The sequence below is a fragment of the Tenrec ecaudatus genome, chromosome 11 (genome assembly GCF_050624435.1).
Source record: "Tenrec ecaudatus isolate mTenEca1 chromosome 11, mTenEca1.hap1, whole genome shotgun sequence".
Classification (NCBI taxonomy): Eukaryota; Metazoa; Chordata; class Mammalia; order Afrosoricida; family Tenrecidae; genus Tenrec; species Tenrec ecaudatus.
The window spans coordinates 83,016,740-83,043,650 of NC_134540.1; the positions used below are offsets into that span (position 1 = coordinate 83,016,740).

At 40.6% G+C, this 26,911-nt stretch overlaps 1 pseudogene; it reads left to right on the forward strand.

Moving 5' to 3' along the window:
• The window catches only part of LOC142460992 (PIH1 domain-containing protein 2-like), a 138,171-nt pseudogene extending 132,919 nt beyond the window's left edge, over positions 1–5,252 (forward strand).
• Positions 5,253–26,911: the final 21,659 nt, after the last annotated feature.

Genomic DNA, 26,911 nt, shown 5'->3' on the forward strand with positions numbered 1-26,911 from the left:
AAAACCTCTGCATAAGTTGCTGTAACCAAGCCCCTACCACCACGCAGAGAAGGTGATTCAGGAAGCCTGCTGCAAGTCAGGTAATTTATGAGACCAGGGTAGGAGAGAGAGTGAGAATATTTATTAAGCTTTAGTACTAAGGAAGAAAGCCTAGCCCGTTTTCTTCTAAATCTGCTTCCTGGAGCAGTAAATCAGTGGATATTATACAGTCAGGGAATGGGAGACAGATCTCCTGGATCAGTCTGGCCAATGAAATAAATTATCTAGTTCTCAGATTGTTCTTTTTCTTTGTTGTTGCTCTTTGGTGCCATTGAATTGTTTCTAATCCATAGCGACCCTAAACACAACAAAATAAAACATGACCTGGACCTGTACCATCCTCACAAGTATTCCTATTCTTGAGCCCATTATTGCAGCAATGGTGTCAATCCATTTCCTTGAGGGCCTCCCCGCCCCCCTTTACTGCCCCTCTAGTTTCCCAAGCACAAATGTCCTTCTCCAGCAACTGGTGCCACCTTACATATCCAAAGTATGTAAGATGAAGTCTCAGCATTCTTGGCTCTAAGGAGTACTCTGGCCACTCTTCTTCCAATACAGATAGATATGTCCATTTAGCACTTTGAATTTTCACCACAATTCAAATAAATTGTGCATAAATTCTGCACAATTCTTTCTGCATAAATTCGTCTTTGCCATTCTTTACTCAATATTTGTGATAGTTAGGTTTATTATGCCAACTAGACCAATACGAACATGTGGATGGAGATTAATCAGGTCGCAGCTTGATTAAAGGGCAATGAGATAATTGGCTCTACAAGACCTGCCCCTTCTCTCTAGCTCCCTGGTTATCAGACCAGCATGCTGTGCTTTAGCTAGTTCTCTGCCTCAATCTGTGTGCTACACTACCTGTGAGCCAAGCCAACCCATGGATCATGTTGCTAGAACTTGTGAAGCCCTGCTTCACTAAGCTCCAGTGCTACTGGCTATTGCTGACCCACCCTGCTGTCTCTTGCCTGCGGGCAGACTCTGCATATCTTGCCTGAGGGAAGACTCTGCTGTCTGCTTCCTTGACCTTGGACCCAGCAGCCCACTTGAGATGAAGGACTTCCAGTATAGTAACTGTTCTATGAAAGTGAGTGGGACTGAGCCCTCTGTACTGCTGTGTGGACTAATTAGTTACATTCCTTCTCGCTGTATAAGTGTGTGTGTGTGTGTGTGTGTGTGTGTGTGTGTGTGTGTGTGTGTGTGTCCTGGTTTTGTTTCTCTAGAGAACCCTGCATATAAGGCAATTGAAAATACTATGTCTTGCGTCAGGCTCATCTTAGTCCCTAAAGTAACATCCTTGCTTTTCAATACTCTAAAGAGAACTTATGCAGCAGATTTACCAAATACAACTCATCTTTTGATTGCTTGACTGCTGCCTCCCTGAGCACTGATTGCGGGTCCAAGAAAGAAAAAATCCTTGACAACTTCAACACTTTCACCATATATCGTGATGTTACCTATTGTTCCAGTTATGAGGATTTTGGTCTTTCTTACATTGAGTTGTAATCCATATTGAAGGTTTCCGTCCTTGGTTTTCATCAGCAAGGGCTTCCAGTCCTCCTAGCTCTCAGAAGCAAAGTTGTGTCATCTGCATATAAAGTGTTAATAAGCCTTTCTTCAATTATGACCATATTCTTCTTTTTGTTTGGATATGTCATATTGTCTGGTCCCCAAGTTTTGTCAGGTGAGCCCTGCCTTTAAGATGGAGATAGATTCATCTTGACTTCTAAGGGAAATAACTACCATGTGTTAGCTCACAAATCCTAACAACTGCAAGAAAGAGAAGCAGAGTGCAGGTTGCCTCAGCTAAATGCCGAGTCTGCGCTCCTGCTATAAGCATGGTTAGCTGAGGCCAGCCTTTCAAATGGGGCTAGACTAGTTTTGACTTCGAAGGGAAACAGAAATGGCTTGTCAATTCATTTTGAATTCTAACAGAATTGCAAGATTATAGCCTCAGCTCCCCCCTTGAACAACAGCCTACTGATATGATATCAATCAAGTATTCTATTTAGCTTTCCTGTTGTCAGGGGTGGTATGCTAACTAAAAGGGTGTGTCCTCAGATAGCATCTTTTGTGCCTATCCAGTTTAAGTTGGTATCAATAATAACAGCCATAGTATTAATAATTATTCAGTAAATTGTGGCATATGTTTAATATTTACCCTGTGCCAGCATTGTGCCAATTACCTTATAGCATTTTCTTATTGTAGTTAGAAAATTCTCCTCACTAAATGCAGTTAGCCTAAGGTACTTTGCTTAATGCAGACTTTATGAAAGTTTTATAACACACTACATTACTCAAAAACAGTCAGGTTGGATGTGGATGTCACCCAAAAGGGGCAGATATTACCAAGAGTTTTCTCTTAGTACCTTACTGTTAGTGATTCAGGTGCTCTGGTGGCCCAGTGATTACACATGGGGCTAGTAGCCACAAGGTTAGCAGTTTGAAACCACCAGCCGCTCCTCTTGAAAAAGATGGGGCTTTCTATTCCAGTAAAGATTTAGTCTCAGAAGCTCACAGGGGCAGATCTACCCTGTGCTACAGGGTCTCTGTGAGTGGGCATCAATTCGATGACAGTGAGTTTGCTGTTTGGTTGGGTGGGGTGTTGTTGTTGTTGTTTCTGTTTTTTGGTTACTGATTAAAAGGTAGGTCCTCCCAGCTAATCAGCAAAGGCATACTGATCCTGGCCTAAAACTAGCCGTATTATTTTGTTTGCTTGCTAATGGTCAACATTGTTTCTGTGGTGACTGTGAAACACAAGTCAATGTAAAACATTTACACGTGACTTCCCAAGGAATAAATTCCAATGTCAGAGGTTTATATTCCCTATGTATCCTGATTTCAAACAGGATACCACAGACACGGCTCTGGTCTCCTCTATGGTATACATTCCAAATAAAAACTCCTCTTTCTGCCTCCGACACGGAGTGAGTAAGTTGTCTGGGAAACTCCAGCGTAAAGACCTGCATTTAAGATGACAATTTGTTCTAACAAGATTATAAGATATCTTGAAGAAGAAGCCTTGGTAACATAGCAGTTTATACATTGAACTTCCATCAAGTCAGAGGGTCAAACCCACTTCTCATCTAAGGGAGAAAACCAAGGTTACTTGTCACTGTAAAAAATTAAAAGGCTTGGAAACTCACAGGGACTGTTCCACTCTGCCCTGTAATATCTCTAGGCATCAGAATCAACTAGATTGTAGTAGGTATAAGCTATCTTAAGTATTATTCCCATTTATACCTGAGGATTTAGTCTTAAAAAAATAAAAGATGAAATGCTAAATCATCCTTCTCTTAAACCCGGTTCTGATGGAGTGTAAGCAAAACAACTTAAGCATCAAAGGCCAATTCTAACCCCTTTCAAAATTTTTAACATAGAAAGAGCTCTATCTAGTGGCCAGAGAAAGATGGGGCTTTCTAGTTCTGTGAAAAATCACCGAATCTTTTCTTCCCTAGGCTTCTTTTAAGTTCTGCTACCTGGAGGGGAAAAGATAGTAATGGAATAAATGTGTGTTGGCATTTTGTATTGTTTTAACATGGTAGGATTTATGAAGACCCTGGAGTTTACAGTATTTCTCCATGTTTGGTTTCCTTTTCCATCTTCTAGACCTTGGAATGAAATATAGCCAAAGAAAACTACCTGATATATTGAGACACAAGCGATTGAATTTGGCTAAATTTATGCCCAGGTGATAGGATGCATTTATCTGGCCCAACTTGTGGAAGCTAAAGAGAAGAACATGAACAGAGATGATCATTGAGACATTTTATCCCCAAATCCTACAGAATTCAATGTTTCATGGCAGCTGTATCAACCCCCAATATGTTGACCTAAGACTACAATCTTAGCCTCCAGGAGGCAGGAGCATAAAACTGCTCCTTCCTCGAGAATCTTAGGGCATCGCTCAACGTATCAGGTCTGGGTCTCCTTAAGTCACAATATCCATCTTTCCTGAAGTTTCAGTTTTCATATGTCACAAATGAATTGATGCCACACTTTAAAATTGTATGACTTTTAACTTCTATACACTAACCCATCAATACACCCAACAAACATTTCTTGATAATGCTGCTATATCAGGCACTGTGCTAAGGTTGGTGCTGGCATTAGATAAGAGTTCATTAAAGTTCCCACAACTTAGAATTTCTCAGTCTTTGGGGATGGGATAGAAAGGCGAAAGGGTGGCAAATTTAGGACTCGTAGAATCACCTTTAAAAAGAAAGTATGCCCCTAGGTGTGGATGCCTCAGCAAAGGGTTCTAACATTGGCGTGGAGGGCATGGGAAAGGGTCACCTTGGTGATCTGGCTGAAAGTGACCCTGAGTGCTAGGAGAAGTTCATTCAAAAGCAGCTGAGAGCAAACAACTGAGCACCCAGAACCACAGTTCTGTCTACAGTTAATGGACAAACACTTGCCATTCATCTGTGCCAGTGAAAAAGGATCCCAGCTTCCCTATTCAGCTACACTTCCAGTGCCTGTAAGTATTGCCACACCAGAAGATAATTCTGAGACATCAGACGGTGACCCAGTCATCAGTGTTGCCTACCATCCTGATATTTCCTGATATTCTGCAAGCAGCAGAAAAGGACCAAGTGAAAGGGGATCTGTTAATCAGGAACTGATTAATCACATTAACTACTAACACGATGGCTATGAAATGCATTGAGGAGAGACTCTAAAAGGCTTTCTCACATTCCTACCATACTACACAATTTCAAATAAAGGGAAACAGTCAGAGAATGAAGCAAAATCTGATGGGAATCCAAAGTGATCTACAGATTTGAGAGAGAGAGAGTGAGAAAGAAACTAACCCTTGGAGAGATTAAAAACACTTCTGTGGGCAATCCAGAGGATTTTGCTCAGCTTCCACTGTCAAAGGACCAAGTATCAGGCAAGAAGCACAACTGATTGAGGAAATTTGCAGTATTGAGATTCAGGTGGAGATGAAAACCCCAACCTATAAGTTAAAAAAAAAATTGTGAAGGATCAGCAGAAACTTCTGAAAGTTGAATTGATAGCTGGATTACCTGGTGTTGATTCAATCTTTCTCTGTGAACTGAACGTTTCTGAGGAAGATTTAATGATCAATCCCTGAGAAAGACAGATTGCACCTGATTCTTCCAGAATCTCTTGATGCTGCAAAGATCGCAGCAATTTTTTTTCAAAGAAAATCTACTTTAGCCATTGAAATACCATTGGTGTGAGATAAGAGCTTGGTGTGTTCCAGGTTTTCAGTGTGATGTGCATTATAGTACTTTTATTAAAGGTGCAGAGGTAGTGATTTGTCTTAAATATTAATTTTATATGTCCTGACAAGTTCCTTTGAAAGGAAGAGTTTTCTCCCTAGTCATTTTTTTTATTCTTCTCTCTCTCCTTATGACACAGACTTGTTCTCAGCACAAGTCATGCTGTGCTTGTTTGTTCATGGTACTCTGAAATAACTTAAATATCATTTGAAAAATACAATTTGTTTTTAAACAACATTTTAAAAAGAAGAAGAAGATAAGGAAGAATCACAGTCTCAGAAATCCCCAGAGCAGTTCTCCCCTGTCATATAAGGCCACTATGGGTTAAAATAGACTTGACAGCAGTGAGTTACCTGGTAGCAGATTAGGAATGAGATATAACAAAAACAAATATGATTCACCTGCCATCAAGTCGTTCTCAGTGACCCTGTAAATGACTCTGTAAAGGAAGTAGTCACAAGTTCACTGCCATTAAGTTGATTCTGACTGATACAACCCTGTAAGACAGGGTTGAACTGCTCCTGTGGGTTTCACATAGTGTAACTCTTCACAGGAGAAGAAAGCCAAATTTTTCTCTATGGAATGTTTGGTGGTTTCCAACTACTGACCTTGAGGTTAGTAGCCCAGTGTATAACCCACATGCCAACCGGGTTCCTCTTTAACAGAAATATTCAAACCAAATTGACTGCCTTCAAGTCAAGGGGGGCTCATAGCATGCCTATAGGACAGGGTAGAACTGCCCTCTGTGAGTTTCTGAGACTGTAACATTTTATGGGAGTAGAAACACTTATCTTTTCCCCCATAGAGTGCCTGGTGGTTTTGAACCGCTGACTTTGTTGTTAGCTAGCAAGCAATCCGTTATGCCATCAAGGCTCCTCCAAATGAGATCCAGCACAGTGATTGAAGGATTGAGTATGCAAGGGAGGAAAAAAAAGTCATTAAGCTAAAATAAACAACATACATTTTAATTTAAATATTTATTTATTTATTTTAAATCATTTTCTTGGGGGTTTGTACAAATCCTATCACAATCCATGCATACGTCCATTGCGTCAAGCACATTTGTACATTTCTTGCCCTCATCATTCTCAAAACATTTGCTTCCCATTATGCTCTTGGTATCAGCTCCTCAATTTTCCCTCCCTCCCCCTCCCTCATAAACCCTTGATAATTTATAAGTCATTATTATTTTGTCATATCTTACACTGTCCAACGCCTCCCTTCACCCACTTTTCTGTTGACCGACCTCCAGAGAGGACGTTATATGTAGATCCTTGTAATTGGTTCCCCCTTTCTACCCCACCTTCCCTCCACCCTCCCAGTATTACCACTCTCACCACTGGACCTTAGGGGTTCATCTGTCCTGTATTCCTTATGTTTCCAGTTCCCATCTCTACCTGTGTACATCCTCCAGTCCAGCTGGATTTGTAAGGTAGAATTGGGATCATGATAGTTGGGGGTAGGAGGCATTTAAGAACTAGAGGAAAGTTGTATGTTTCATCATTGCTACACTTCCCCCTGACCAGCTTGTCTCCTCCCTGAGACCCTTCTGTAATGGATGTCCAGTTGCCCACAAATGGCCTTTGGGGCCCCACTCTGCACTCCCCCTCATTCACATTGATGTGATTTTTGTTCCTTGATGCTTGATACCTGCACCCTTCGACAACTCGTGATCACACAGGCTGGTGTGCTTCTTTCATAGAAGTTTTGATGCTTCTGTGCTAGATGGGCATTTGTTTAACCTCAAGCCTTTAAGACCTCAGATACTATATTTTTTGATAACCAGGCACCACCAGCTTCTTCACCACATTTGCTTATGTACCCACTTTGTCTTCAGCAATCTTGTCGGGAAGGTAAGCATTATGGAATGCTAGTTTAATAGAAAAAAAGGTGTTCTTGCATTGAGGGAGAACTTGAGTGGAGGCCCAATGTCCATCTGCTACCTTAATACTAAACCTATAAATATATGCACATAGATCTATTTCCCATTCTCATATATAAATATATTTACATATGTACATGCCTGTATTCCTCCTTGTCATTTCCTCTCTTTCCTTTTACTTTCCTCTTGTCCCACTATCACACTCAGCTTTCATTTGGGTTTCGATAATTCCTTTGTTACATTGCCCTTGATCAAGCTCTATTAGGCCTCCTACACCCTCCTCACCATCAATTTTGTATCACTTGTTGTTCCCATGTCCCTGAGTTTGTTAACATCCACTTCCTTTCCCCACCTCCTCCTCTCCCATGTCTCCCCTGCCCCAGCCCCAAATCATCCATTGGTCCCATTGTTTTCTCCTCCAGACTTTTTATTCCACCTGTCTTATCTAGATAGAGCTGCAGAGATAATAATATGCACAAAAACAAGACAGAGCAAAACAAAGCAACAAAAGAAAACAAAACACAGAAAACAATAATCAAAAAAGAGAAAAGATTGTAAATAGTTTAAGGTCTATTTGTTGCCCTTTAGGAGTGTTTTCCCATCAAATCTGATGGGGTGGCACACCCTGGCCCCAAAATCTATTTTTAGTATTCCCTCGGGACTTCCTTGTTCTGCTCCCCTTGCTGTTCTGTTCACCCTTAGTGTATTGCCTCGGTATGGTGAGGTAGAATAGGGCGCAATTTCCACACTGTGTCTCCATGGTTGTTCCCCATAGGGCTATGGGTCAGTGAAGAATATCATGTCTCCTAGTGGGGCCAGCCATATGGTCCTCTCTGTGCATTGGCTGCTCTGAGCAGGGATATCATCCTCAAGACTTGGTGGGCCAGGATATGCTCCACTCTCTCTTCCTCCTGTTTCATTTGCTCTTATCTGCTCTGATCAGACATGTCCCTCTCCCTGAGCTATACTTCCAGTGCTGTCCTCTGAAGTAAATTCTTCTTTGGGGAGAGGGGGCTGTCTATGTAGTTGGGATTAGGGCCAGTCCGGCAGACCTCTCTATTGGTTCCCTGCTTCATGCCAGTATGTTGCATTTAGATCTTGGAGCACTGAGTTGAAGTCTGGTCCCTCTCTCTCTGTGGAGATATAAACAACACCCTCCCCTTGGGTGGTTTAGTGCCCTGTTCCCCCACTACCCATATCTTTTTCCCCCTCCTTTTTAGATGGCTACCATATGTACTCCTGGATCTGGTCTGGCCCCTACCATCCTACCTGGAACTCACCCCAGTAATGTTTGTATACAGTAGCTTTTTCCCTATGCCCCTTTTGCATTTTTTTTAAGCTTGCCTCAGCAAACTCATGTTGGACTTGTCCTTTTGTGATTGACTTACTTGGCTTAGCTTAATTTCCTCCAGTTCTTCACATGCGGTGATATGCTTCATGCATTCATCGATGCTTTTTAGGGATGCATAGTACTCTATTGTGTGTATGTACCACAGTTTTTAATCCATTCTTCTGTTGATGGAAATTTGGGCGGTTTCCAATTCTTTGAAATTGTGAACTTTGCCATGATGAATATTGGAGCACAGATGTCTGGCCTTGGTTTGTTTCTTGCCTCTTCTGGGTATATTCCAAGTAGGGAGGGTTTCTGGGTCATGTGGTAGCTCCATTTCCATCTGTTTTAGATATCACCAAATCAACTTCCATAGTGGCTGTACATACCTACAGTTTCACCAGCAGTGGATGAGAGTTCCTATCTCACTACAGCCCCTCCAACACTTGTTACTTTCTGATTTTTTGAATTGGCCTATCTTTGAGGGTGTTAGGTGGCATCTCATTTTAATTTGCATTTCGCTTATGGCTAAAGATCGGGAACATTTTCTCATATGTTTTTTGGCCATTTGGATTTCACCTTTGTAAGACTTCTGTTCAGGTCCTTTGCCCACCTCATCAGTGGGAAATTAGGTCTTTTCTTTTTGGAAGCTAGCAGAGTATTGTAGATTTTCGTAATAAGGCCTTTGTCTGATGTGTCATTGCTAAAGATGTTTTCCCAGTCGATGGGCTCTGTTATTACTCTCTTGGTGAATTCTTTTGAGGTACACAGGTATTTTAACATCAGTGTATCCCACATGTCAATCTGTGACTCATCTGTATTTGTATCCTTCCCTATTTCTAATAGTCTGTGTATTCCCTGCACCAAAATTCTCAGGCTTGTCCCAATTCCCTCATTGATTGCCTTAATAGTTTGGTGTTTTACCTCAAAGTCTGTAATCCACCTTTAGTTTATTCTTGTGCATGGAGTGAAATAAGGGTCTTGCTTCATTTTGCTGCAGGCAGATATCCATTTTTTTCCCCCAACATCACTTGTTGAAGAGGACATCTGCTTCCCATTGGATATTTTTGGGGCCCTTATAAAAAATGAGTTGTCTGTATGCTGATGATTTTATTTCTGGGTTTTCAGTTCTCTTCCATTAGTCTGAGTATCTGTCATTACACCAATTCCATGCAGTTTTGACCACTGTGGCTGTATAATACCATGCTAAAGTCAGGAAAAGCAAGCCCTCCCACTGTGTCCTTCTTCTTAAGGAGTTCTCTGCTAATTCTGGGCTTCTTCTCTCTCCATATGAAGTTGGTAATCGGTTTTTCCATTTCTTTGAAGAAAGATGAGGGCAGTTGTATCAGGATTGCTTTAAACTTATATAGTGCCTTGGGCAGAACTGACATCTTTAGTATATTGAGTCTTCCAATCCATGAGCATGGGATATTCTTCCATTTGTTGAGGTCACTTTGGTTCCTTGTAATAGTGTTATGTAATTTTCCTCATATAGATATTTTGTTTTTTTTGTCAGGTATATCCCTAAATATTTCAATTTGTGCTTGACTATTTTGAAGGGTACCACCTTTTTGATCTCCTCTTCTGTGGTATTATCTGATGTGTATAGAAGTCTGATAGACTTCTGTTTGTTGATCTTACATCCTGCCATTCTGCCATATTCCTCTCTTGCTTCCAGTACTCCCCTTGTGTAGCTTTTGGGATTTTCCATATATAAAATCATATCATCTGCGAAAAACTGTAGTTTCACCTCTTCCTTCCCCAGAAGAATGTACCTTTGAGGTTTTTGCCTTATGCTGTTAGGTAAAACCTCCAGTACCATGTTAAATAACTTTGGGCACAGGGAGTATCCTTGTCTGGTCCCAATTCCCTCATTGGGAATTTTTTTTCAGTGGGATTGTGTTAGTCTTTTCTCCATTGACTACCACATTGACTGTTAAGTTTTCATATATAGCTTGTATTATCTTGAGGAATTTTCCTTCCATTCCTATTTTCTTGAGTGTCTTAAACAGGAATTGATGTTGGATGTTGTCAAATGCTCTTTCTGAATCTCTCGATATTATCATGTCGTTCTTAGAGTTTCTCATGTCAATGTGGCAAATGATACTAATGGTCTTTCATATGTTGAACCATCCCTGTATCCCTGATATGAATCCCTCTTCATCATGGTGAATTATTTGTTTTATATACTTTTGTATTCTATTGACCAGTATTTTGTTAAAGATTTTTGCATCAATGTTCATTAGGGATATTGGTCTGCAGTTCTCAATTCTTGTAGGATCCCTGCCACAAGGATATCAGAGTGATCAGAGTGATACTAGCTTCATAGAAGGAGTTCAGGAGTTTGCCATCTTTTTTCTATGTTCTGGAAGAGATTGTGTAGGATTGGTGTCAGTTCTTCCCTGAATGTTTGGTATAATTCTCCTGTGATGCAATCTAGTCCAAGGGATTTTTTTGTTGGTAATCTCTTGTCTATCTTCTATTGCTATGGGTCTGTTGAGATTCTTGATGTCCACCGAGGATAGTCTAGGGAGGGATTGTTTTTCCAGGGATTTGTCCATGTCTTCTAAATTGTTGCATTCATTGGAGTACATTCCTTTGTAGCACTGTGATCATCCTTTTGATTTCATTAGGGCCTGTTGTAATGTCCCCTCTTCCATCCCTCATCGCTATTGAAATGTGTTCCTTTCTTTCATTGGTTAGGTTTTCCAGTGGTCTGTCGATATTATTTATCCTTTCAAAGAACCAACTTTTGCAGCATTAACTTTTATCATAGTTTTCTCATTTTTTCCCTCTCCTGAAATTCAGCCCTGATTTTGATTTTTTTATTTTATTTTGCTATTAGTGGGATTGTCCTGTTGACTCTGCTGAAGTTTCCGTAAGTGCTATGCCAGTATATTAATCATAAGTCTCTCTTCCTTTTTCATGTGTGCATGTATTGCTATGAAACTTCCTCTGATAACTGCCTTTGCTGTGTCCCATAAATTTTGGTATGTCATGTTCTCATTCTCAATAGTTTTTTCCTCATTTCATCTTTGATCAGGGAGAGTACACAGTCCTTTTGCATAAGAGAGCAATTCATCCTCAATTGTTTGCTCTTGTTTTCTTGTCTTTTTTGTTGATTTCCAGCATTCTGGCACAGTGGTCAGATAGAGAGGTCTGTGTGGTATCAATGTGCTTAAATTTATGCAGATTTACCTTAGGCCCCAGCATGTGGTCTATCTTTGAATATGTGCCATGTGAACTTGAAAAGATTGTGAATTATTTTTGTATTTGAATAAAGAGTGCTGTAAATATCAGGTCGAATTTTGTAATTGTAGTGTTTAGATCTCTAGCCTCCTTTTGAGTTTCTCTCCCTGTGGACCTATCTTTCTCAGAGAGCGGTGTACTGACCACCCACTATAATTGTGTAGTTTGTGGTTTCTTTATTCATGTTTTGGAGCATTTGGTTAACGCATTCAGCGGCTCACTCATTCAGGGAATATATGTTTAAAATGTTTAGTGGTGGTTCTTTTCTACCATTCCCTGGAGCATTATATAGTGTCCCTCATCATTCTTTTTATGGTTTGCACTTTGAGGTCAATTTTATCTGCGATTAGGATTGCAATCCCTGCTTCTTTTGAGTTGCTGTTTTCTTGCTATGTTTTTCTCCAGCCTTTGATTCTCAGCCCATTTTGGCCTATAACTTGAGATGTGTATCCTGGGGGCAGGAGTTTGATGGGTTTTGTTTTCTAAGCTAGTCTGTTAGTCTTTTTCTCTTTGTTGTGTCTTCCTCTGGTAATCCAATTATTCTGATGTTGTTTCTATTCCTAGCATCAGACATAGCTCTTGGGTTTTCTTCAGCTTCTCTGATGATCTTATTTAGATTTTTGTTCATATTTGTTAACGTCTGTTGTCTGTCCTCTAGGTCAGGTATGGTTCTCTGCCTCTTCCGTTGGTTGTCAAATTCTATGAGTCTGCTACTGATTTTTGTTATCTCATCCCTAATCTCTTGTATTTCCCTTTGGTGTATGGTCTTTATCTCCTCTATCATTTCATCCTTTTTCCTGTAGTGTTTCCCTCATATCCTGTATGATTCAAAACAGCATTTTGAAAATTTCTTTCTGTAGCAGATCAATATTTGCTTCTTCTGTGCACACCATTAGATCCAGGACATCTTCTGCCATTGATTTGTTTCTCCTGTTTTTTCATTGAGGTCTTTGGGGCTGATTGTTGTTTGGTTGCATTGTTTTAGAGGAGCCAGGTGCCATTTTCCAAGGAGTCGAAGAGCACTGGGCCTCTCTGGGAGACTTATAGGAATGCTTCTTCGAACTGCCTGCAGCTAATTTCACTATAGAATTGGCCTACCACTTTATCCTCCTATGGCTTTACTCTTTCCCTAGTCAACCAGTATTCTGTTATTTGGACGGCAAGTTGGATGGTCCTCTCAGGAGATGCTGATTGGGTGGTTGTGGACCCGTGAGGATGGTACTGTACTGGGTGATCTCACAGGAAGCCATGATGGTGAGGCCCACAGCAGCTTTGGGCACTGCAGAGGGCATGAGGGGGTTCCTGCTGCAATGGGAGTGCCACGGGAGGCTAGTGGGTTGCCCGTTTTGGTGTAGCACATTGTGAACGGTAGGCAGAATTGCCCTTGTCAGGTAGATCGTTGTGGCAGAGATTCCCACAGCAGTGTGGAGCATTGGTGAGTATTGGTCAATTTGACTTAGGCCATGTGAGGCACTACGGCAGGCAGGCAGAAGTTCCCTCAGTCACATGGAACCACAGTATGGGTGGAAGCTCCCCCAGCCAGGCAAGCAGAATTTCCACTGAAGGTGGGCAGGATTTCCCTGCCTAGCTATGTGTTAAGCACTTCAGAGTGCTGGCAGGCAGGAATTTCCCCTGGAAGCAAGTGGGCGGGATATCCCCTGGTGCAGGTGGGAGGGCTTTCCCCAATCTTGGGTTATGCTGCAGAAGGTGGAGCTCACCCCACTGGGTAGACTGTAACTCTTTATTGGAATAGAAACCCTAATCTTTCTTCCTGGTAGGATCAGAGGTTTCAAACTTTTGCCTTTGTGCTCAGCATCCTAATGTGTAACCTACTATGCGACAAGGACACCTTGGAGTATCTAAATAAGAAAATGAAAACATAGAACACATGAAATGTTTTATGATATAGTGGGAAACTTGCTAATTTTTATCTTGAAATTGAATATTGAAAGAATATAATACATGCGAGGGAAACTGAGTCACGATGATTCATTATAAAACAGAAATTAGTAATGTACTCTACATTTTAAAATTAACTAAAAGTTTTTAAAATAACAATAATCCATTGGACGTTTGTGAAAGAGAGAGAGAAAGCCACCAAATTTCTCATCCGTAACACGTAATTTCAGAAAACCAAAGAGCATTGAAGGACTCCCACTGGCATAGTGCTTCGGAGTTCAACAACAGAGAAAGTCAGCAGTTAACAGAACCAGTTGACCCTTGAGAGAAAGCCTGGGAGTTGCTTTCAGTAAAAAAAATCTCACCCCCTTAAAACAAACACACACACACACAAACAATAACAGCAACAAAAACTCACTGCCTTCCAGGAGATTCTAGGATTTTCAGGTGTTGTAAAGATTTATGGGGAAAAAGAGCCTCGTCTTCTCTCAGATTGTTAGCAAGCAACCCACTATGCCACCAAGGCTTATCCAAAGGAGATCTGTTTGGATTGCTGGTAAGTTTGAAGCTGTGACCTTGAGTTAAGGATCCGGTGCTTGACCAACAGCACCTCCAGTGCAACTCCGCAGAAAGATGAAAGCCATGGAAGTCCATGTCACCATTCCATTTCTTCTAGCGGGATCGTTATGCATTGGAATGGACTCTACAGCAAGGGGCTTTGGTTTGTTATGAAGCAATAGCTACAAAATCCTCAAAGAAACCACACGTAACCCAAAATGTCTAACCAGCTACATTTGTATCAAAAAGAAGGAATACAGACAAATAACTTTTTAAGCCTGGAAAACTCAAGTTATGAAAATAGTAGTAACTTAATTTTATGAGAAAGTTTAACCTTGATCTTATGCAAAGCAAAGCACTGTGATGATACTTTTATAAAATAAGCTAATTTTGAGACATGGACTCATAGGGAAATAAATTTTTTAAGAAAGAAGTGCAGTAGAGCAAAATGGGCTTTGAGTATTATATTTATGTCTTCCAAGAGTCTTAAATTGTTTTCAGTAATAAAAATAGTGACAATAGATTTACTGTTGTTTTGAATTTGTTGTATTCTGGATCTGTGGGAAATGCAAATGAGAAATTATGCTACTGATGCTATTAGGTTAGACTTAATATGGGATTTTTTGACACGAAGTGAAATGATTCAAATATAAGATTGAGGTGATTCAGTAAACTCTGTAGTCCTTAATTTAAAATAGAAACTTTGGTGTGAATTTGTTATGTAATTTCTCCTCAGAGCTGCTAATTCTTAACAATGACCACTGTAAGTGCCTAGAAACCAGTGGTACGCATAATAGCAATGCAAACAATTACAGCACAAATGATGCTCTATATTCCATACCCGACTAAAAGATTCTTGGGCTCCTTGGATATATGGCTGAGTCAAATATCAATATAAAATCCCAACACGTTCCTGGACTTTATTGTCATAAAAGCAACAAAGCAATTAAAGACAATTTACACCAAGTGAAAAAGACTTAGGTGTCAACTTGAAGAGCCTACCATGTAAAAGATGAGATAAGTTGTTCTTCAGTGGGGTGCAGCAGCTGGGCAGAATTGACCGAGCCATCTGGGGGCACACTGGGAACTCAGGCCAGGTGCCATAGTCCACTAAAACAGTGAATCCTGGAGCTTTGGGGCACACGGCATGCTCCAGAGGCTGCATCAGTTAGAGCCCATAGGGGAACCCCACTGAGTGAACTGGACTCTACCTCAGACACACTTGTGACCTTAAGATTTAACTGGAAAACACATGGTGTCTGAGGAAGCAAAGGACAGCTGTACTGTGCTTAGCGGGCAAACAAGGTCTTGTTCCATCAATGCCTTGTATGCTGTATTAAGATATGTATTATTCTGGAAATCCTGTGATGGACATTCTGTTATATTTTGCTTATTCATGTTTATATTAAAGTGTATCTCAGAGGTGAGCTGCCATTGGAGAGTCACCCTCTAGAAGCTCTGTTTCTTACTTCTCTGTTTTACAGTAAATGAAACCAAGGTGGTTGAGCCTACAGGGAAAGAAAATATATCAAGGTGTGGGAGGGGGGGTGGCGATATAGAGGAGTGGGAGAAATAAAAAGGAGATGATGCCAAGAAGTCCAGGAAGGAAAAGTATGTTTGGAGACTTTTTGAAAGCAATTGTATAACCATGTTAGACATGATTGAATTATGGAATGATACGACATAGGAGGGAGTGCTCACACACACACACCACCAACAAAAAAGGGGGGGAAAGTTTCTCTGGGTGGAGCTATTATGCTACACTTTTTTCCCTGCAAGGCAAGCATCGAGCAACTGGCTCTGAGTTAGTGCACCCAGTGGTGTCACCTAGGATGGTTCTCTCTTGTCACAGTGAATTTTTTTTGTAAAAGCAGTTTTGCTCAAACCTTGTTTATTTGGGATGGCCAATTTAAGAGATTGGCATGCGTCTGTGAATTTTTTTTCCTGATTTTGGGGGGTGGGGAATGCCACAGAAACTGTTGGATGTTGAACACCGCTTACAAGGACAGCACTATGGGAAAAACTCAAGTGTATGAGTGGTTTTCTCATTTCAAAAAAGGTGGAACATCAATTGATGACAAACCTCACTCTGGACATCCATCAACTTCCCACATAGACAGAAATGTAGACTGGTAGTATATTTGGAGTTCATTCCACCAAGTCAGACTGTTAATCAAGCTTTCTATTTAGAGGTTCTGAAAAGATAGCCTAACAGTATTCAACAAAAAGACCTGATTTGTGGCAGACATGGAACTTGTTTTGCCACCATGACAATGCAACTGCTCATGCAGCCATCTCACTGCTCCAGTTTTTTTACCAAAAACACCATGTCTCTCTTGCCCCACACACCTGACTCTCCTGACCTTGTTCCTTGCAACTTCTTTTTGTTTCCTTGAATGAAGAGGGACATGAAAAGACAGCAATTTCACAGCATGGAAGGGATGAAGGAAGAAAATGAGGGAGGTACCATCAGCTATCCAAACAGATGAGTTTGAAAAATGTTTCCAAGAATGGAATGGCAGATTTGACAAATGTATTAAGTAAGTATAATGGAGTGTACTTTGAAGGCGATATGGTTGGGTTTTTTGTTAAAAAAAATAATTTAAGTACATAGCTTTGAAAAAAATTTCCATGGGGGGGGTCACCCCTTGTATGTATTTACCTCAAGTTATATTTTTAAAATGTTAAAGCATTGATCTAGGAATGGATTTGAGGCTCACACTAAATCCTCGTTCCTGCTTAATAGTCACCATCATGAAATTATCACTGAAAATAAGGGTGCTACCTACAGCAAAGTGTGGTGAATAAAGTAGATGGTGCCGGGCTATCAATCAGAATAGTGTCTTCGATCTTAAAGGATTGTCTTCAAACAAGCAGCCATCTAAGTGATGAGTCAACTAAATCCACACAGAAGAAACACATCAGCTTGTGTGATCCATAGATAGCAATTAAAAGTTTTGAATATTTTGAAAAGTATCCGAGCTAAAATTACGAACACCCAATTTATAGAAGACTATGGAGAACAGTGGGAGCCCAAAATTCATCTTCAGAGTATGTAGTGAGACTGAGCCGCTGACAGATGTGTTCTAGCCAAAAGTAAGAGTCTTGAAGCGCCTTACTATCAGGCAGAGACCATTGTAATCTTGATTATGCTGGATGCAACTCCATACTTGGTCAGTTGACCTCCCTATAAACATGACCTGAATTTGTAGTGGGTGCAAGTATCTCTTCCTTGTTCCATAACAGAAATTTCCTTCTTATGCATTATTTGTATTTTTGTCTTATACTATGATGATTTTATCCTTACCACATTAGTGTGATTTTGTTTGCTTGCTTTTTTGCCTTCTGTTGGGTCTCCCAGCTCTGAAGCACAGGAGGAGTAGATGCATAATGAGAATAACTGATACAAGGAGGGAATGCAGGGATGGGGTGGGCAATAGGGAGGGAAACAGGATTTCTGGAGTAAACAATGAAGGCAGGAGGGGGAAGGAAGCACTAGAACTGATTGTGATGGCACAACTCATGTTAAAGGTGATTTAACCATGGGCGGGGGGGGGGGCGCTCTAAGATTGATGTGGTTGTGGTTGTACAATTCTCCTTGATGTGCTTGAACAATTCAACTATTGAATTATATGATGTGAAAATTATGGGTGAATAAAACAGTTGAGAAAAAATAAGTATAATAGCAGCAATTTAATATTTATTATAAAGTAGGTGGGGTCTTAGATTTCAGATGATCATTTTTTATTCAACAATTTAAACAACTTGTCAAAGCCTCCAAATAGCTTGCCCTGTCCTCCATCCCCATTTTTTCTCTTTCCCCACTTGTAGAATATCTCTTCCCCTTCATCCCTAGTTAATGCTTATCTGGGTCTAGTACAGCATTTCTCAACCTGGGGGTCGCAACCCCTTTGGGGGGTTGAACGACACTTTCACAGAGGTCACCAAATTCATAACAGTAGCAAAATTACAGTTATGAAGTAGCAACAAAAATAATTTTATGGTTGGGGTCACCACAACATGAGGAACTGTATTAAAGGGCCGTTGCATTAGGAAGGTTGAGAACCACTAGTCTAGTCTGTTGTTTCCCCTCCCGTCCCTAAGAAACCTCAAAGTCTGTTTCTTTGGACATGAAAAACCTTTATCCTGATTTTTTAGAACAATGGCCACATACAATATTGGTCCTAATGTGATGGATTAACTTCATTCAGAACAATGTCCTCCAAATCTATCGATGTAAGGAGGAGTTTCATAGATTCAAAGTTGTATTCCTTTATGTATGTGTGCCAACATTTGTTCATCCATTTTTCCACTGAAGGGCAATGAGGTTGCTTCCATCTTCCTGTTATATTGTAAACAGTGCTGTGATGAACATGGATTTGCAGATATCTGGTCATGCTATGACTCTTTGTGGTAATCTAACACTGAGGGAGCTATGACTAGAACTATATTCCCTTATAAAAGAGGGAATCTAAAAAGAAAAAAGAGGGAATCTAAACAGCCAGTATTCCACAGTAGGAAAGCCACCACTTTGGCTAAGTTAGAGATAAAGTCCAAATACATTATCCTGCTTTAAATAGAGTCTCCCCTAACAGTTATGCTGCCTTAAAATGAGCATATGGTTGATTTATCTCCCTACAGAAGCAGCCATCCTGTTGCTTTTTCTTCCCACCTTGTCACCCAGCCCCCCTCATCCCTTCCCCCAATGCAGGTATTAGGTTTCCTCATGTGAGAGATTAATGGAGATTCCACCCACCTGTGACATATGTAACTACTGAATATGCATATCTTAGGGCTACCTATAAAGATCCCAAATAGTAAAGATGACCTCTCTTCCCCCACCTCCACGTAGACCATCAAGAGGGGCAGAGGTGAACATGCTACCATAAAATGTGTCTGACTCCTTTATTGTACTCTCTCTCCTGTCTTTCCTATCCTTTATGACTTTCCTATAACCTTTATATGTTATCACTGGCCAATTGTGCCTATGGACCCTTCGGTTAGTAGAGGCTGGCTTCCTCTGACAATGCTTATTTCTTTATTTCTTTAGGACATATACCACGTCGAGGGATTTCTGGGTCATATGATGCTTCTATGCCCAGATATTTGAGGAACCACCATACTGCTTCCCATAGCAGTTACAGTTTTGTAGTCCCATATCTACTTGGCTGCTTCAAGATGATCCCGTCCTGGAGTTGATCACACTGTTATGTCATATCATGGGGGGACCCTGGCCTTCTCAAAAAGACCTAACTATCATAGTCCTCAAACGGACATCTCTCTGGTATTCTCAGCTTTCTGGTATCCAGTTGGCATTCCTTAGTCCATGGCCTCTTCTTTACCAGTTAGTTGCTATTGATTCTTCAGGTCTCCAGACAGATGCTACCTTTCTTAGAAGGTTTCCATAAGCATTCATAAACATGAGTGTACTTGTCCTGTCTTTATACAGGCAGTCCCTGAGTTACAACTAAGATGGTTTCATAAGTTTGTCTTTAAGTCATATTTCGTAGGTAAATTGGAACAGGTGCATACAGTTCTTATTTAACCATGTTTGAATATAAGAAAAGACTCGAATCTTTTCAGTTATTTAAAAACAGCGTATGTAGCAAGTGAAAGTGATCGTGATGAATTTGAGTACAAGAGGGAAAAATTACAGAACCTTCAGTAAAAAGTAAGGATTGCCAGTAAATCAGATATTTATAATCCAGTAATTTACTGTATATACACTAATTATAGAGTTTCTATGCCTGAATTCTGGAGGTAGTTTTAAAATCTCATTGCTGTCAAATTGGTTCTGACCCATGCTGAACCCACAGGTTAATAGCAGGACCGCTTCACGGGGTTTCCTTGGGGGTAATTTTAGGAGCATGTTTCCAGGCATCTCTTCCATTTTGCCACCAGGTGGGTTTGAACTGCCAACCGTTAGGTTAGCAGCTGAGTGCAAACTGTTGGCAACATGTAGAATGGGTCCTTTTTTCTTCATCTCTTCATCAATCAATCTACTTAGCCTTTCGACAATTATCTGTTGAGCATTTCAATACACTAGACACTTTTTAAGGGCTGGGATGGCAGGGGTGAAGGTACCCATCTGGTATGAAAAGACAGCAACAAAGTAATAAGATTATTTAAGGTGATATGCTATAAAAAAATAAAATAGGAGACATGGTTGCAATCAGCTGAAGCAATCAGCTGGTATCTAAAAGGTTGGCGATCCTACCGACCCAACTGTGCCGTGGGCCAAAGGACTTGCTAATCTGCTTCCATAAGGATTCAGCCAAGACAGACCCATGGAGAAGCTCTGCAGGATGACGTAGACTCCTCTGAATCAGAATGGGCTTGACGGTACCTAATCACAATAATAGCATGCTCCAAACAAAAAAAAAAAGATGGAAAGATAGTAATAGAAAACAATAAGGTAGTGGGTGAGAGACGACTTCAATAGTGAGTCACGGAAATGTTCTCTGGGGAGGTGGAATGTAGTCCTACAGGAAGAGAAGGTGTTAGGCTGTTAAAGAGCCGTGGCCAGTAGTGCCAGTGTCAGGCAGAAAGAATGATGGTTTTAAAGAACACTCACCAAGGACAAGGGTGGCCTGTTCTGAAACCAATTGGAGGCCAGCAAGTAGAGTAGTCACAGGGTGAGATTAGGAAGCTAACTTGGAGATGGCCACTTAGGCTTTGTAGACTTCGGCACTTGTGGAGAGCATGGGTTTGAATCTAAACCAAGAGGGACACATCGATGGCATTAGATCTCTTGATTAAAATTAAAGGTCTATCAGCTGATAGAGTGTGCACTGATTGCCATTGGAGAATGGAGGGGGGGGTGTAGAAATGGCCATGGTGAGGCTAGTTGAGAAATTATTTTGCAGTCAAATAATTACCCACAGGAATTTAGTCAGTCTTAGAGTAGCATTAAAAGGACATTCGCTTTTATAGGCATTCTCTGGATCCTAAGTTTGGCAGCAGCTATGGGAGCACGTACTCTGGCCTATATCATTACAGAATACAATATCCCTAAGGAAAGAACCAGGTACAAATCCCAGTTGTTTCCTCTCAGGGCTCACACCTGTTGTGGTGTATTCATTTACGATGTGGCCACCTGTGGGGACTACTTATTTCTTTTCACAATACAAATGTTATCAGGGAAAGCCAAAGCCCCTGCTCAGTTACCTGAGAGGGTTTATGTGATTTCATCATTGGTTGAAAATAAGCTCAATCGTGTGCACACACAAAGGAATTTAAAAGTGTTTGCCTGACTCACGAGGAGGTCAAGCACATTGAGGAGCCTGTGAACAGATGTTTGAGATTTGGGAGTGGTGCTAACTTCCTCCTTCTTACCCTTGAGGAGAAGAAATAGGCAGCTGAGTGAAGTTTACCTCTCACAAAGGGTTAAGACTATAATTTTAGGTAGATCTGTAATTAAAACCACATACACCAAAAAAACAAAGCGATACCCAATCATAAAAAATGACCCCTAGAATAAAGAGGAAATTTCCCAGGTCCCTCCCACAGTTTTATAATCATTTATGTCGTAATGAACAGTGGGGAAACTCATGTTCTTGAGACTAGGATTTGTGGCTTTGTGTCCCCGGTGCCAGGACTTTGCACACACTCGGCTCTTTTTAAAAGCGGCCATTCCTTACTTGTCCTTGAGTCATCTCTTAACTGGGGGCAACTGAGGCATAGCAGTATTAGACTGTTGTGTGCCGAAGGATGTTCACAGGCTGGTTTTAAAAAATAGATCAAACTTTTTTCCTAGTGGGTGGTGGTTGTACTTGGTGCATGATCCAGGAATTGAATGTATGCAAGGCGAGAATGCTGTCACTGATCCACCAATGCCTTTATTTCATTATCAGGACACAACTAAATTATGTTTCTTTCCCAAATCTTAAAACCCACAAGTGGGAGGGATGTTTAATTATTTTTATTATAACTACTAATATCTATATTTAATTATTTTCATTCACTATTTAGGGTATGGATTATAGAATCACTGTTGGCTTAAATTACCAAATAAATAATATATATATAGTGTAATATTTATTTCTAATTACAAATAAATGAAATTTGTCTTGAAGCATAGTGTAGCATGAGTAGCAGTCTTTTTTGTTTTGTTTTTAATACTTTTATTAGGGGCTTTTACATCTCTTACCACAATCCATACATTCTTCCAATGTGTCAAGCACATTTGCTCATATGCTGCCATCATCATTTTCAAAGCAGTCTCTTCCCATTTGAGGCCCTGATATCAGCTCCCCATTTCTTCCCGCTCCCCCACCCCACCCGCCCTCCCTCATGAACCCTTGATAAGTTATAGATTATTTTTTCCAAATAAATAACTTTTAAGCTTAAAAAAAAGTAGCCAAAGGAGAAAGAAATTCAAATAATAATGCATTAGAAACAAACTGAGTGGTGTTAGATATGTTGAAAGGGTACCAGATACATTGGCAAGTGACCCCTGGGATCTTAAAATGTACTCCAGTTCTCTTCATGGGAGACTCATGACCCCCATTGAGAAGTAGCTAGCTCTGGCAAAATCACCTGGAGCTTGGACTCCAAAATTGAATTGGAACAATATTGATCTCAGCTGGTTAGTCACTCATGCTGAAACCTTGGAGATTTCCTAGCCGCTCTACCACTAACCAGAGCAAGGCCATGAAGAGACTGAGCCTCAGCTCCCAACCATCTTTAGCATGCGCAGCCAGAAGCAACTCACAGTAGAGGGGAGAAATAAACTCAGGTAAGCGTGTGGAAGTCAAGGTGGATGTGACTTCAATTTTAATATTGAGCAAGACTCTACTCTTCTCTGACTGATCCACTCCCTTATTTCGTTTCTGGGTAAAGCCTATTTATTCCTCAAGACTCATCTAGTCCCTCCTATCCCCGCTCCCATTTTTAATTCCCTGATCCAAGATTTCTTGTTTTCCTCTTCTCCAGAGGCCATATAATTTATTGTCCAGTAAAGTGAAAGAGTTGCTTTAGTAAGAATTTTTCATTAAAGTCAGAGCTATGACAGAAATGGACCAGGACTCTGAGACTTGGAACATGATATTTGTGTGATTATCTTGAAAACTTTGAACCAGCGATTCACCTGAAACTCCGTAAAATAATAAACCTGGCCTCACAATACATGTGGGGGACAGGCAGCAAATTGATTTGGGGTTTCCAGGGTCCTCCACAGCCTTCTGCAACACAGGTGTTCAAAATTGATGCTCTGATATAGTTACCACTTTCAGATTTGAATTTTATGATTTACAATTCTTGTATCACAAAGGCTGGTGTATGTCTTGTTTATGGACTTAGTTGATGCCTCACTCAGCTGTCTGCTTATTTTAAGACAACCTTTAAGACCCCAAATGCTATATGAATAGCCTTAATATCAGACAGAGAACATTATGAAATGTATTGATTATGGCAGATGTAGTTAGGTTAAAGTGTAATAATACCTTATCATTTGATCTCCATTTTCACCCATTTAAGGTTATTTTCATTTTTAATATTTTCTGCTTTCTTCTAAATTAAGATTTTTCTGTTTTCCTTTGTAATTGATTTTTTTCTTGTTTGTGTTTTGTATAATTTTCTGTGATCAAAATCTATAGAGATAATAACTAGATTAATAATTACCTAGGGGCATGATCGGGAAGGTTGGGGGAAATGATGAGTTAACAGCAATGAGTATGGAAAGAAGAAAATTTTCATAAACAGACAGTGGTGATGATTATACAACTCTTCTTACTATGATTGAGCTATTAAATTGTATGATATATGAATTATATGCCCATAAAAGGGTTAAAAATTTAAAAATAAATAATAGAAAGTTGTAAACAAAAACAAAATTGGCTTCATAGTGACTATATTGGAAGATTGTGGTCACTATAACAGTTCAGTTATTAAAAATGTTTTCTTTCCCTGTGTGGAGTCGGGAACCAGTGGAGAGGTCTGGGAGGCTGGCCCAGAACCAAATATTAAGTGAATGTCTGCCCCTCCCCTGAGAACAGCAAGGGAATGGAGCGGCAAGGTCCCCCAGGGAATGCTGAAAGTGGAATTTGGGGCCAGGGCGTGGTGCCCCAACAGACTGAACTGGAAAACACTCCTAAAGGCCAACAAATGATCCTTGAACTAACTACAAGCTTTTCTTTCTTGATGTGTTTTGTTTCATTCTTTGTCAGTGGTTTGTTGTTGTTGTCTTGTTGTATACTGTTGCTTTGTTTTCCTCTGCCTTGTTTTTGTGCATGTTTTTATCTCCACAGGTCTGTCTAAATAAGACAGGCTGATGAACTATCTGGAGGAAAAACAACGGGACCGACAGTTCTGGGGGGACTTGGGATAGGGGGATATGGGGGGTAAGGAAGTGGTATTAATAAACCCAGGGACAAGGGAACAACAAGGAATCTAAATTGGTGGTGAGGTGGGAGTGGCAGGCCTGGTAGGGAATGATCAAGGGTAAGGTAATGAAGAGGTATAGCTATAACCCAGGTGGGGACAGAGCATGATGGTAGGACAGGAGGAAAGTCAAGGGAAATAGAGGAAAGAGCTAGGAGGCAAGGGACATTTATAGAGGTCTAGACAAAGACATGTACTTACAGAAATATATATATGAGGATGAGGAAATAGATCTAGGTGCCTATATTTATAGGTTTAGTATTAAGGTGGCAGAAGGACCTTGGGCCTCTACTCAAGCACTCCCTCAATACATGAATATTTTCTTCTATTAAATTGGAATTCTGTGATGCCCACACTCCTGACACAACTGCTGAAGCCAAAGCAGGTGAACAAGCAAATGTGGTAAAGAAAGCTGATGGTGCATGGCTATCAAAAGAGATAGTGTCTGGGTCTTAAAGACTTGAAGATAAATAAGCGGCCATCTAGCTCAAAAGCAACAAAGTCCACATGGAAGAACACACCAGTCTGTGTGATCACATGGTTCCAAAGGGATCGGTTATCAGGCATCAAAGAACAAAAATTCATATCATTGGGTGCACACCTCCATGATAAGATCGCCGAGGACAAATGGGTGTATAAGCAAATGTGGCATAGAAAGCTGATGGTGCCTGGCTATCAAAAGTGATAGTGTCTGGCATCTTAAAGGCTTGAAGGTAAATAAGCGGCCTTCTAGCTAAGAAACAGCAAAGCCCATATGGAAAAAGCACACCAGTCTGTGCGATCACGAGGTGTCGAAGGGATCAGGTATAAGGCATCATCAGAATAAAAAAAAATCTTACCTTAGTGAATGAAGGGGGAAGTGGAGACCCAAAGCCCATTTGTCGCCGCTGGAGATCCCCTTGAAGAGGGGTCTAGGGATGGAGATGAATCAGTCAGTGTGCGATGTAGCACCGATGAAGTATACAGCTTTCCTCCCTTTCCTAAATGCTTCCTCCCACCCCCCAACTACCATGATCTGAATTCTACCTTGCAAGTCTGGATAGAGCAGAGGATGTACACTGGTGCAGATAGGAGCTGGAGGCACAGGGAATCCAGGGCGGATGATCCCTTCAGGACCAGGGGTGTGAGGGGCGATACTGGGAGGGTAGAGGGTGAGTGGGTTGGAAAGAAGGAACTGATTACAAGGATCTACATGTGACCTCCTCCCTAGGGGACGGACAACAGAAAAGGGGGTGAAGGGAGATGTTGGACAGGGAAAGATATGACAAAATAATAATTTATAAATTATCAAGGGCACATGAGGGAGGGGAGAGCGGGGATGGAAGGCGTAAATAGAGGACTTGATGCCAGGGGTTTAAGTGGAGAGCAAATGCTTTGAAAATGATTAGGGCAAAGAATGTATAGATGTGCTTTATACAATTGATGTATGTATGGATTGTGATAAGAGTTGTATGAGTCCCTAATAAAATGTTATTTTTAAAAATAAAAAATAAAAGATACAAAGAGAAAAAATGTTGACGTGTAATCCATACTATGGGCCATAGTCTTTGAATTACATCAGTAAGTGCTTCACTTCCTCTTCACGTTCATCAAGAAAGGTGGTTCCACCTGCCTATCACAGGGTTTTAAAGAGTACCAATCCTTACACTGTTTTCTTAACAGAGCCCAGCTCCTCCGATTATTTGCTTTGAATACATATTAAGTATAGGGAAAGGATACAATCCTGACACGCACCTTTCCTGATTTTGAACCACACGGTACCCCCTTGTTCTTTTTAAATGATTGTCTCTTGGTATGTGTACAGGTTCTTAAAGGACAAACTAAGTGTTCTGGAATTCCCATTCTTCACAATATTTGTTAGCCATGATTTGTTATGATCCACACAATCAAATGCCATTGAGTAGTCAATTAAACAAAGGTAAACACCTTTCTGGTAATCTCTATTTTCAACCAAAATCCATTTGACATCGGTATTATCCCTCATGCTGAATCTAGCTTGAATTTCTGACTGCTACAGCATTTTAAAAATAATCTTCATCTACATATAACTACTTCCCTGGGGGATGGACAACAGAAAAGTGGGTGAAGGGAGACATTGGACAGTGTAAGGTATGACAAAATAGCAATTTATAAATTATCAGGGGTTTATGAGGGAGGGGAGAGGGGGAAAGGAGAGAGGGAAATGAGGAGCTGATATCAAGGCTTCAAATAGAAAGCAAATGTTTTGAGAATGATGAGGGCAACAAATGTACAAATGTGCTTGACAATGGATTGTGAAAAGAGTTGTATGAGCCTCCAATAAAATTATTTTTTAAAATT